At 41.6% G+C, this 13,856-nt stretch overlaps 1 pseudogene; it reads left to right on the top strand.

Moving 5' to 3' along the window:
- Window positions 1–8,303: 8,303 nt before the first annotated feature.
- On the top strand, window positions 8,304–10,639 carry LOC121153969 (annotated as a pseudogene).
- The last annotated feature ends 3,217 nt before the right edge of the window (window positions 10,640–13,856 follow it).

The following is a 13,856-nucleotide window of genomic DNA, read 5'->3' as shown; positions in this document are numbered from 1 at the left end:
AGCAGCAAACGAGACTCTGCTTTTGCCATTCAAGGAGAACATACCTAGTAAAGTATGGGGAGGACTGAGTCATTCATTACATTCCCTGTTGATTGCTGAACTACATGTACAACAGGAAGGATGCAGAACCTTATGCCTCCAGCAGGTTCCAGCACTGCCCTGTCCCCATGTGTCTATCCAGGGATCCTCCACAAGCCTCCTCTCATATTGCCTATCCATGTCCCCTGAGTTACTTCCCAAATGCAAATGCTCTGATGATGGCCTAGGACCAACAACTATTCAAAGCCTCCTTTTGCCATGAATGGGTGAACAAAAACAAGGTCTGCTTTTCCCCTGTAGATCCCGACAATGGCAAAGCAGGTTTAATTCAAATAGCAGGCCAAGCACCATGGGGGGAAGGAGTTATGCTGACATAGTTTTTCCAGAGCAGAATGACATCACTGAGATTTTTTATATTAACTTGCTTTATTTTCCCATTATAAAAAATATTTTGTTGTATAAAATCTGAAAATAAAGTCAAGCAACACAAAGTGATATAAACTTTTATACTATGACTATATAGAGGCAAGCATTACAATCTCCAAATACTGCCATGTACATGTGTTTCCTCATATTTTCAACAAAAATGTAAAGAATATAGTTTTCAGGGGCCCAGCGGCATGGCCTAGCAGCTAAAGTCCTCGCCTTGAACACACCGGGATCCCATATGGGTGCCGGTTCTAATCCCAGCAGCTCCACTTCCTATCCAGCTCCCTGCTTGTGGCCTGGGAAAGCAGTCGAGGATGGCCCAAGGCTTTGGGACCCTGCACCCATGTGGGAGACCTGGAAAAAGTTCCTGGCTCCTGGCTTTGGATAGGCATAGCATCGGCCGTTGCGCTCACTTGGGGAGTGAATCATCGGACGGAAGATCTTCCTCTCTGTCTCTCCTCCTCTCTGTGTATGTGACTTTCCAATAAAGAAAAAAATCTTAAAAAAAAAAAAAAAGAATATAGTTTTCAGGCTCTTTCCATAACTTGCCACCTTTTCATATCACTAAGTCATCTTTTACAATATGATATTCACGATGAGGTGGTCTGCTACATCTTGTGACAACTTCCTTATTTAGTAATTTTTCACAAATATTACATGTGAGAAAATTAAAATCATTTTTCTACCCTTATCAGATTGTTTTCCTTGGATAAATGCCTAGAAACAACAGTTGGATTCAATAATGCAAATTACAAGCTTTCAAATATATTACTATTTACTTTTCTGAAAAATTGAACAAACTCAATATGTAGTTCCAGTCTTGAAGTCTGCTAGTTCACTTGGCCTTCTATTGCCCTAAATATCTCTCCTCACCATATGGGGTTCTCCATAATTTTCCTTAATTCTTAAAAGAAGTAATAGGTTTAGGGCATATGCTTATGAATCCTTGCTTACTTTACTGATGAACTTGACTGACAAAATTCCAGACACAACAGGGAATGTCTGTATATTCCATGTTCCATTTCTCTAGAAATGGGGAACCCATATTTACTGAACATCTTTAAGTATGGAACATGTCTGCAATACAGCAGACTCCCAATAAATAATTACTTACAAAGACAAATCAACAGCTATAATTTAACTGAGATCCATCCTATTTCAAGTTCATTATTGTAGGCACCTTATAGGATGCTTCTTCGGCTCAAGCTGAGTGCTCTTTCTAGAAAATGGCCTGTGACACCCAGCAGCTGGATTGAAGGAGAAGCACATCTAACCAGGCCAACCAAACTCTATGTAGCAAATTTGAGATTGCAAAAGGGGAGCCGAGTCAGGACTCGGGACTCAAGTCCCGCTGCTGAGATCCCAAAGCTGCATGATTTTATCAGCTTCTGACCATATATCAGTTCCATGGAATCTTCCAAAACCTTCAATTTTTTTTTCTTAAGCCCAAAAGCATCTGTTTTTTTTTTAAAGATTTATTTTTATTATTTTTTATTGGAAAGGCGGATATACAGAGAGGAGAGAGAGGAAGATCTTCCGTCCGATGATTCACTCCCCAAGTGAGCGCAACGGCCAATGCTATGCCGATCAGAAGCCAGGAGCCTCCTCCGGGTCCCCCGCGTGGGTGCAGGGTCCCAAAGCCTTGGGCTGTCCTCCACTGCCTTTCTGGGCCACAGGCAGGTAGCTGGAAGGGAAGCGGGGCCTCCAGGATAGAACCGGAGCCCACATGGGATCCCGGGCGTGCAAGGCGAGGACTTAACCACTTGCGCCACCGCGCTGGGCCCAAAAGCATCTGTTTTTAATGCTTGCAACCAATTAATATGGAGTACTACCATCCAGAACCTGGGCTATTGTCAATGTACCTGCCAGTGAGAGCAAAACCCTAGGAAAATAAACTTGACTCCTCCTCATCAAACGCCGAAGGTTTCTGGGATTACAAACCTGTCTTAGAAAAAAGCACCAGTTATTTGTGGCTGACTGCTGATAGCCAAGTTCCAGACGTCTTGCTACCAGAAATTCCATAAGAATGAGCACATAGAATTAATTCCAGACATTTCTGAGGACTATGCTTCCATTGTTCTTTCCCCATATGTTACAAAGGAACAGGCTGTGTAGCTCGGGAGGTGTGGCAAGCTGCATCAGTGAAGTGAATTTTACCATCAACAAGCCTGAAGAAAGTTAAATTCATTCTTTGAGTCACTGCAGGTAGAGCTCATACCTTCTGGAAACTAATTATGAGAAAGGTATCCTTGAATAAACCTGCCTTGGGCTATCCTTTTTAATGTTCCATGATGTTTTAAATGGCTCCAGGTTTATGGAAAATGCAGTTGAAACGGTTAGAACTGAAGGAAGAAAATCATTTAGACTTAAAAAGAACTTATCTCATCTATCAAAAACATCATATACAGCTTCATCCTTCAAAATGTTTTTTGGATAATATCCTTCCTCTTTTTCCATCATCATCTCCCTAATCCAGCACTTCTCACTTGTTCCTCAGATTAATATTCCTATTCCTGCTAACCAACCTCTTCTCTCTCCCAACTATCATTCACAATTCAAACGTATTTCAAAAGTCTTGGTTGGTCAGGCCTCTTTGTTGCTCAGCAATCCATGGTAGGACCACCCTGGGATACAGAAGGATGACCACAGGTTTGGAAGCCAAAGCACAAGGGCTTCCCTCCCTGTCCCACCATCCTGGAGCTGTTTGATTGTGGTTATGAGTCCCTTAACGGTTAATTTGTATTGTGACAAAAATGTGTCATTACCTTATTCTAACATTTTCCAAACATCATTGAGTATATTTATACAGGCGTAAGTAAAATTGCCTACTACATGACGGGGTTAAATTATAAACTTATGAGGTCACTGCTGTGTATTAACCAACATTAGCCAAAATGTCACATAATTTAAGACTTTAAGAAATCTAACATCTTTGAGCCTCAGTGTTGTCAATCTGTAAAGTGCAAGTCACTGATTATTACAAATAAATGATATAGAGTATACTTCGAGAAATTCTTCCAAAAGTTCATGGGAAATAGAATTGCAATAGAAATTTAATCTACTACAAAAACGTTATGTCCTTGTATATGTGGGATCTCTAAAAGGTTTGAGAAATGCAGATAAGGAAATCATGCACAAATATAAAAAAATTTTCTATATAAAATTATCTTTTGACTATTTTCCCATTTAATTTTTGAAATATTCTTTTGCCTTTTTAATTTGTATTATTTTAGATGTACTTTAGATGTAAGTTGGAGTATTTTTGCATCATGTTTAAACTTAGCTCAAGAAAGCACTGACTAGACACTGTTTTGCTTTCACTTCATTATGAAGATGTTACAAAATCATTCAGCATCTCTCCCTGTCCCAGCAAAGCCCTAAATAACTTAGCTCCACTTCCCATGTGTTCGAGTGTATTCTGTTCTCCTTCCAAGCTCCATCTTCTCAATTGTCTGCATTTCTACCTCTCCTCCATTTCTCATGCTCTGTATTCATTTCTCGTCTCCCCTGCCTCCTACCAAGCCACTGTACATGTTTCAAGCCACGCTGCAAGACTTAAAACCCAGCTGTAAGGCCTGACGCAGTAGCCTAATTGCTAAAGTCCTTGCCTTGAATGTACCAGGATCTCATATGGATGCCAGTTCCTGTCCCTGCTGCTCTACTTCCCTTCCAGCTCTCTGCTTGTGGCCTGGGAAAGCAGTTGAGGATAGCCCAAAGCCTTGGGGTCCTGCACCCATGTAGAAGACACAGAAGAAATTCATGGTTTCTGGCTTCAGATCAGCTCAGCTCTGGCTGATGCAGTAGTTGGGGAGTGAACCAGCAGAAAGAAGATCTTTCTCTGTGTCTCTCCTTCATTCTGTAAATCTGACTTTTCAATTAAAAAAATCTTTAAAAAAAAAAAAAACAGCTGTGGTCCCTCCATCTCTAGCCTCCTCAGTGACAGTCATTCCACCGGTTTTCAATTTATGCAGTAGATACAAACAACCCAGACCACAAATACTTAGGAATGTGACTCTTCTCTGTATGTGATTGCAGCTCATGCTCCTTTTGCAACAGAATAATTGAATCATAGTCACATTAGGTTTTTATATTCAGATCAGAGTTTTTTTTTTTTTTCCACTCAATCCTGGGTTTTAGCTTCATTTGTCTCCTTGGGTTGCATCTAACGGTCAGGGAGGCTCACAGAATGCTTAGGTTGATGTACTGGCAAGGGGAGCCTTACCATCATTCTGAAATGTACATCTTCCCACTCACACTGAACCGTCATCAGCAATGTTAACAGCTTAGATTTGCTTTGGAGTTTGAGTTCTCATATGGGTTCTAATGCTGTTATATATTAAGCCAGCATCTTCTGTCTTGTCTATTAAGTCTGGCCAGGTCATATGTTGGTTCATATGCTCATCCTCTCAGGGGTAACACAAAACGGAATGAGGCCATTTCGGGACTCTGTCTATTCAGCAGCACAGCCAACCCTCCCAAGCACCTTCTAACTTTACTACGATGGATGATTCCCAAGATTCCGCCCACAAAAATAGGACTCAGCCTTCTCTGTTCTGAGACCTCTCATTCTTTATGATATGTTAGGGCTCAGAAAATGCTTTCTAAAGACACACCACTATGGACTTCATGTCGAGAGTACCTGAGGAGCAGCAAAGGCAAGAAAGGCTATCTAAAAGCCTGGAATTTGCAGAAAACATCAAATTCTTATCAAGCTCCTCCCCAGGTATCCCATCAATAGAAGTTGATAAAAATGGCAGCAAGGAGGATTACAACTGAGATCTAGCCCAGAATCTGAAGGGACTTTATCTCAGAATATTGTCTGGTTTGAATCAAATCAACTCCCCTAAAAATCATTTATTTGTGGCACACCAGGTTGTCTCATGTTCAACTCAGTCATGGTACTTTTGAGATTGAAAAAACTTTTTGTAGTTCCACTTTAAGTCCTGACTGCCCTGCTTCCAACACATCTTCCTGCTAATGCCTCTTGAGGAGGGGGTAGAAGATGGTCTAACTGCTTTGGTCCCTGCCACCCATGTGGGAGACCAGGATGGAGTGCCTAATTCCGTATTCCACCTGGCCCATTCCTGGTTTTTATGGCCATGTGCAGAATGAATCAGCAGATGGAAAATCTTTCAACTATCTCTGTCTCTCACTCTGCCTTTGAAAATATTTCTTTGCTTATTTGAAAGAAAAATATTTTCCAACAGTCTACTTATCTTTTCCCTATGAAGCATCTAAGTTTGAATTGCTAAAGACTTACTTGTTGCTCTTGTAGTGCCCCTTTGTACATAATAAATTTGTATGCCCTTTGTCCAAGTAATTTGTCTATTACCAGTTTGTTTCAGTAGACTATTATTGCATCTATAAAGGGGAGAGTGAAAGCTCTCCACCTCTGCAGGTCAATCTATTGTCCTTATTGAGAACGTACTCAGCACAGAGCACATAACCCTTTCCCCCCCACACCTCCATCGCTTTCTAACTGTATTGCTCTTCTTATCAGTTCTCTTATCTCAGGGGAGAATTTATCCCTTTTCATTTCAAAAATCTGGTTTCTAAAAGATTCTTTATCTTCTGATTCAAGATTCTGTGAGTCACAGTTTTCACTTTTGAGATTGAAAAACTATTTGCTTTTTATCTATTGACTCTTCCATGGGTTTCTAAAGTCTTCCACGGAACAGAAAAAGCTGGATATTGACCTATCCCTTCCCTGAAGCTGTAAGTCAAGGTTATCTTAGCCAGCACCTGAAATAAATGGATGGTTTATAGTACAGAGGAAAATGTCAGGAACAAAAATCCACAAAATAAAAAGTTTCAGTGTGAAAAGGGAGCATCAGAAACAAAAAGCACACTGACTGATCACCCCTGTCACAATGGTCTTGGATTCTTGTCATCTTCAATTGCCCCTCCTTTATCTGATTTCTATAAACTTTCCAATTCTGTTTAGGCATCACTGACTTCGACTTTTCTTTTATCTACCCGTTTCCATTCTAACCCCTCAAAATAGATGAAGTGTTTATCCTATGCATTCACAGGGAAAATCCTAGGATAATCTTCAGACACTGTGAATATAATGGGATAGACATGTAATTGTTACATTATACTGCAAAGGGAAATTTTGTTAATGTAATTAAAGCCACTAATTAGCTGAGTTTGTGTTCATCAGAAGAGATTACACATATGGGCCTGGCCTAATCACACAAGCTCCTTAAAAGCTGAGCTCTCAGGGTCTGTTTTTAGTCTAGCAATTAAAAGACTGATTAAGACACCTACAAACCATCATCGTACCTGTATTCAATACTGTTTTGGCTTGTAACTCCAGCTTTCTGTCAATGCAGGCATAGAGGGCAGCAGAGACAGTTCACTGTGTTCTTGCGGGCAATAGGGTAGATCTGGCCTAAGGTTCTGGCTCCCAGCTTCAGCGCTGGCTCAGTCACAGACATTGCAGGCATATCTGGGAGATGAATCAAGGAACAGAGCTCTCGTTGTATGTATCTATGTCACTCTATCTCTAAAATCTAAAAAATAAAGGCCAGAGTTTTTATTTTTTCTGATTGCTTGCAGAAGAAATAAGAAATCTGAAATGTGAGCGATGTTTGATAGTCCATCACTGGCTTGAAAAACTTAAGAGAAGTCTATGAAATGAAACAGAATCACAGCAACCAGCTCTCAGGCAAATGATGACCTCAATCCTAAACACTTAAAACACAAAAACAAAACAAAAAGCTGACCGCTTTACCTTCAGCCCAGTAACACCAATGCCATCCTCACACTTCAGATGTGCCTTGTTTCCAAATGGCATTCCAGTTGTAATCTCAACTCACAGCTTCACATCCTTAGCCAACCAGACATTTCAACCATACTTTGGATAATGCTTCAAGCATTCCGACCCTTCTATCTTCCTACTGGTCTCATCTGTAAATCACCCATACTGCAAGTGTTTGCTTTTTTTGTTGCAAAGCAAGTTCTTGGGCTGTATTTTCACCTTCCTAGCCAGCATTCAATTTCAGTTTTCCCAGCAGCTACAATACAGTGTGCCATTACATCTTTTACTGAACTCTCAAACAGATATGATTTTATCATGATTTGCAACTGATTTCAGCTCTGTATCCTGAGAAACTCCCACCCCCTACTTCACAGCTGCCACTTAGTACATTTGACTGAACCCTGAAATTCCTAAAATCTTTTCTGCTCATCAGTGAGGAAATCCTGTTTCAGGAACTCCCTTTGCACGCACTTGAAATTGTTTCCTTCAAGCCTGAATGAATAAACAAAGACTCAGAAATTTTGTGGAAATTCGGACATTGATGTTAGCTGGAACCTCTGTCCACAGAATGGCTGTGAAACTCAAATGAGGCAGGCATGAGAACAAAATAGGTATATATTCATCCTAAAGCATGTGCTACTGTCTATCCATATAAATGCCCACCAAAGTTCAAGAGTAGGAGACCAGGAAAGAGCTTCCAACAGCCTAGTGGCTGCTGAGAATACCCAATCCAGGTCAGACTTGGTGCTTGGGGCCCTGGCTACAGTCACTGCTGCCATGTGGTGAGCGAGTCCTGGGCTTGCCTGGGCCCAAGAGGTTTCTCCTTCAAGGTGAGTATGCTGGGAGGCAATCTTTGGGGAATAAAGGCAGACCCTGGCTCCACCTGCCATCATGCGGCAGGAGGGACCTAAGGGAGTTTGACTTCAGGGCCTGGGTGGAGAGAACTGCCAGGTCAGATTCAATGCATGGGCTCCTGGCCACAGCTACCGCTGCCACGCAGCGAGTTACTCCTGGACTTTAGCGGTGAGCTCTGGGGTGTTTGGGGTTGTGGGATTGCTACCTAGGGACATCCATGAATGAGGCCACTGTGCATGCTGGTGAGGAATCAATCCTGAGGAAATCCCAACAACTGGGTCACTTTACTTCAAGGTAAGCGAGGGTACTGAGATGTGGTTGTTTGGAGGGGAGAGGCCAGATGATCTGTGCGGGTCAGATTGATACACCAGCCCACATGTGAGTCCTGTGTAGTGCTTGTTACCACTGAATAATGCTGACCACCACACACCAGTCCATGCAAAAGCTAGGGCTGGGGGCCTGTCTAGCAGGGCTAGTAGTATTTGACAGAATGTCAGAACAGAGGACAGGTCATATTGGGCAGGGCCATTAACACTAACCAGCATGCAAGAGAACCAGTTGGGGACAGATTCTGTGGGGGATGTGTGGGCCCAACCCTGTGGAGATACAATTCCCACTGGTTAGCTCAAGAGTTGGAGTGGTGATGGACTGAGCTAGGTGTGACCAAGGAACCTGAAATCATGGGGTTATTGTAGGTCGCTCTGACTAGGCTTCAGCTCCCATTGGTTTGTGTGAGGTCTGAGTGTGTGGTGGGCAGAATAAGGCTGGAGTGAAACATCAGGTTGGAGTGCAACACCATTGGTTCATGTGGAAGACAGGACTGGAAACAGGATGACCTGGTAATTGCAATCACGAGTATATGCATAAGCTGATTGGGGTAAATGACTGTGCTGGACCCTGTACTGGAATGCACACACAAAAACCAGATCTGTGATCACCTCAGATGAAGTTTCTTTGGAGATTCCCCCCAGCTGAACTTCTGGACACAGAACCCCAACCACGAAGATAAGTACAAGTTTCATGGTCTGACCATGGAGTGCATGTGTCAAAGCTGAACCTCAAAGGCTCAGACAGAGCAGTGGACAGAGCAGAGCACAGCCACTTGCACATGGAGGATATGGCAGCCCATGAGAACCTGCAGAGGACACCTGGTACAACAAAAGAGAACAGAACAAATCGAGCACCTACCCCAGCCATGTGTTGGCAGTGAAAATCTTGGCAAACAGACTCTCTGATGGACTATGTCAGCCAGTGGATTCTGGAGAGATTGCATCTTGCTTGGAATGGCGAGATGGGCAGAAAATCAGAACTATTCAACTATCAAAACCACTTGAGCAGGACCCTTGGAGCATGCCTCACATTGGTGACCATGGATTAAGTGGGAGGCTGGGTGTGGCTTCTACCTTTATCTTCCCCTTTCCCCAGATACAGAAAAAAAGAATGTGGAAACAATGATCTTACTCACTTTCCTGTAACCTTTGATCCTTTGTGCCCTAATCAACTATGTAAAGATTATCAAAATTAAATAATTCAAAAAAGAGTAGGAGACAAAACACTCAAGAGATGTCTCTTCTTTTACTTGATTCTGTCTGACAAATCATTGAGTTTTAAAGCACTGGCTGAAGCTGGAAGGCATTATGGTCTATTGAAAAATAAGGCATGCAAAGTTTAAATTTTTGTTATAGAGAAAAGTAAAAATGTAGACTCCATTATTCCCAATTTCACTCACTAAAAGATAAAGCAGTATTATGAAATAAATCAACAAAACCGATCTTAGAATTAAAGAACCTGACTGTTGAGTCCTATAAGAGACTTGGTACAATCCACTTAATCCCTTGGAACTTGACTCTCCCCTCAGCCTAGAAGAGACAGCCAAACAGGTACTGACCTGGGGGCAGACTCACTACCAGTTAATGAAAACCAACACAGGCCATACTGCTGAAAGAGGATCCTGGAAGAAGCTCCTGCTGCACTGAGCAGTGACATCTTGATTTTTCAATCATGGGGAGACCACTGCCAACAAAGAGTTTTGGGGAAGGAAACAAAAGAAAGGAACAGAGTCGGAGACTAGACTAGAGGCCAAACTGGGGGTCTGACAGGCCAGCCAGGTTGCCCCGCAGGATCACTGAAGAAAGCCAGCATTTCCTGGCAGAACCAGTCCCTGGCATTAAAGTAAAACCAGAGGAGAGCAACAACTGCTGTTCATGTGGTCCTTGCTGGCCCCTGGATTCCCGTTTTGAAGCAGGGACTTTTAAATGTGAACTATTCCTTCCAGGAGTATGTTTTATGATCAAAATTAACATCCTACTGCAGACAAGTTGGGAAGAATAAATTAAGATATTTTGAAAGATAAGTAGTCCCTAGCACTGCAGATCTGCAAAGTTCTGCTATCGATCCAGGCTTTGTGAAGTGCTCCCAATCCAGATGATTTGTTAGCAAACGATGTAGCGGAGCAGAGGACCAGTGAAGCCCAAGCCACAGAAACAGCTAGAGCATGCACTAGGCTATATGCCATGAATAATATTTAAATTGATCTGATCATCAAGTATGCATCACTTCTCTTCTGCCAAGACTTCTTCCTTTTTTTGTTTGCATGTAATGGACACAGTCTTAGAAACATTACAGAATAAAAGCCCAGACATCTTCAGTGCTTTGGTGATTAAATGCACATTAGCAAATCTATATCTTGTCCTAATTCACTGTTTTAAAGCACGAGCAGAGGCTAGGAATATCATTTGGATTTCTGTGGAAACTTTAAAAGCAGTGCTTTTTAAAAGCATATGCTCTCTAGCAAAGTCTAACTTTATTTAAACTCTGTAGATGGACAAGTTTGATTGTTTGAACCAAAATGGGAACATTAAACAAACACCACAGCCCTCACTAATCATGCTGTAACTACTCTGTCAAGTGCGGATTTTCCCATTCAAAAATGTTTGTAACCATTTTGTATGGCTTCTCTGGAAACTCCTGTAAGTCTTGTGGTTTATTCTAAAAATGGAAAAGAAAGGAACAAGGATACTTGAAGGGTTCCAGTCATAACTATTTACCAAAGATTTCAAAGTATTTTGATGTTATGTTTATTTTTATTATTATTATTATTTTTTTTATTGGAAAGGCGAATATACAGAGAGGAGAGACAGAGAGGAAGATCTTCCGTCCGATGATTCACTCCCCAAGTGAGTGCAACGGCCGATGCTATGCCTATCTGAAGCCAGGAGCCTCTTCCGGGTCTCCCACGTGGGTGCAGGGTCCCAAAGCCTTGGGTCGTCCTTGACTGCTTTCCCGGGCCACAAGCAGGGAGCTGGAAGGGAAGAGGGGCTGCCGGGATAGAACCGGCGCCCACATGGGATCCCGGGGCGTGCGAGGCGAGGACTTCAACCACTGCACCACTGCGCTGGGCCCTTGATGTTATGTTTAACAATTATAAGCACATCAGAGAGTACTTGCTGAGTATCAGTTCTAGACACTCTGAATAAAGACCCCAGCTAAGACTATGGCAAGTAGAAAACACAAACACAGAAAACTTTGAACTTTTTTGAAAATTGAATTAGACAGCATGGATATCAGAAAGAGGATTTTCCTGGAAAAATACAATAGGTGTTGGGAAAATGGCAGTTGAATGAGTAAATGGAAAAAAAAAAAATTGCCCTACCTTCCACAAAATTCTTAGGAAGTGGGGCTGTCGATGTGGTTAAGTGGGTAAACCCCTCCATCTGCAATGCTGCTTCCTATCAATTCCCATCAATGCCCTCCAGGCCTGGTATCTTACCTTTCCAACCATCTTTGATCCACCATATCCCACAGCGCACACTGCTTGAGAGCTAGCCAATAGAGTATTTAGACACTGTTTGTTTCTCCCAGCTCCTGTACTCAGTAACAGGGTTGATGACTCTCAAGAGCTAGCAGCTATTGTCTACCAGTCAAACAAACTGAATGGCCATGAAAACTTACAGGTGGATCAACAGGGTCATAAAAACGTTCCCTTAAGAGACAGGCTCCATTACAAGTCAATGTTCTATATGGCAAGTAAATTGATGTAAATGAACATTAACATATCTAGGAGTTGTTCAGAGGAACTAACCATCAAGGCAGATCAGTTCCCATTTTTTCAGAAGGGTATACCAAAACACAGAGAGGCACTATTTTTCAAAGGTTCAGAGCGCTTAAGTGATGACAGTTGAGAAAGCTGACAGTGCATACTATTTTCAGAATGTTCCAATGATTTCCCAACAGAGATAACAGCAAAAAGGTGCAGTACACAAGTACTATCTGTTCCTGGGACAGTAATTTATAAAAATAAACCCATATATTTTCAAGTAAAAACTAGCATTGCTAAAAACATAGATGTTCTGTCAAGACTCTGAAAGCTAAGTCATCAGTAGGGATAGGAAATTCAGTGACCTCTAGAAAACAAAACCAACCACTGTGTTCCAAAGGACACTGCTGAAGAAAACTAAGCCTTCGCACCAGTGGTCCAGCTGTTTGTGGGCTAAATAACAAAAGTACTCAGGCTCCAGGGCTCACTTAATGGCCTCTGTTTCAGGATCAATAGCCCTGCATATTCCTTTGGGAAACCTAGGAGAGCTCAGTTGGTAAATGACAACACAAACAGAGCAGCTAAACCCAGATCTCATGCTTACAGCACACCTGTTCCAAAAAAATTTAATACAATTCCCCGGTGAGAACAAAAAGCCAGGTCTTTTGCGGCCTTTGCACTTATTTCCTCTACCTAGAACCCTATTTCCCTGGATTTTAAGATTTTACTCCTTCCTCGATTCATTTCCCCATCCTGTTAAGTCATTTGAAGTTATCTTATTTACAAGTGCCCTTTGATCACCATTTGCATCCTCATTTATTATTCTCTGAATACCCTTCTCCGTCAAACAACACTTACACATGTTTACGTGTGAACTCCAAGAGGGCAGCGCTCCATTGGCTTTGCTCTTGGCTGGATCTCCTGTGCTGGAACAGAGCCTGCAGCACACCAGACAACCAATCTTTTGGAGTATTTGAAGGCAAACTGCTCTTGCCTGCTCCCAAGGCTCCACATCAGAAAAGGTAGCAATGCTGCTTGGTAACTAGGGAAAAAATGAATGCAAAACTCAGTTACAAAGAAAATGGTATAGTCAATAAAATCCTAGCTGTGAAGGTTATTTTTTCTAAGGTCAAGACAAATCACATTCTCACCCTCTCATTTTAGCTCTCGATGAACACAATTTCAACATCATATTACAAGAAGAGCATATAAAATGAGATAACCCATATTGACCACCATGAAAAGTAAAATCTGCTGCATAAGTATCATTTTTCCCAAACTTAATGAGAAATAGTTAAGAAAATAAAAATATCACAACCAATAAGCAGCTGCTGTAATGCTAGACTAACATTGCATATTATTGTGTAATTTAGTGTCTACCACAAACTTGTGGACTATAATGCAGCTCAGTTTTTTTGCTCCATGTTTTATTTATGCAACAAGATTTCAAATTTCTTACACTAGGGATCTACATGTATCTTTTGCTTCTATTATTTAACAGAAGCCTATCTAAAATAGGTGAATCTTCTGAAAACCCTGATGTTATAAATGCTGGTAAACAATGCAATATTCATCACTCTTCATTTATTCAGTATAACAATCCAAAAAAGGAAAACTGAGACACAATATCATATACAGTCTAAATATATGGGCTATGGTGTCTGGGTATATATCCCTTCTCAGAAGAGTATTGGTGTTTGTAACTTTCTCAAGTTATTATCCCAAAGTATAACA

The sequence above is a fragment of the Ochotona curzoniae genome, unplaced genomic scaffold, assembly GCF_017591425.1.
Source record: "Ochotona curzoniae isolate NIBS_2020 unplaced genomic scaffold, NIBS_Ocur_1.0 contig_2723, whole genome shotgun sequence".
Taxonomy (NCBI): Eukaryota; Metazoa; Chordata; class Mammalia; order Lagomorpha; family Ochotonidae; genus Ochotona; species Ochotona curzoniae.
This window is presented reverse-complemented; position numbering and strand designations above follow the sequence as displayed.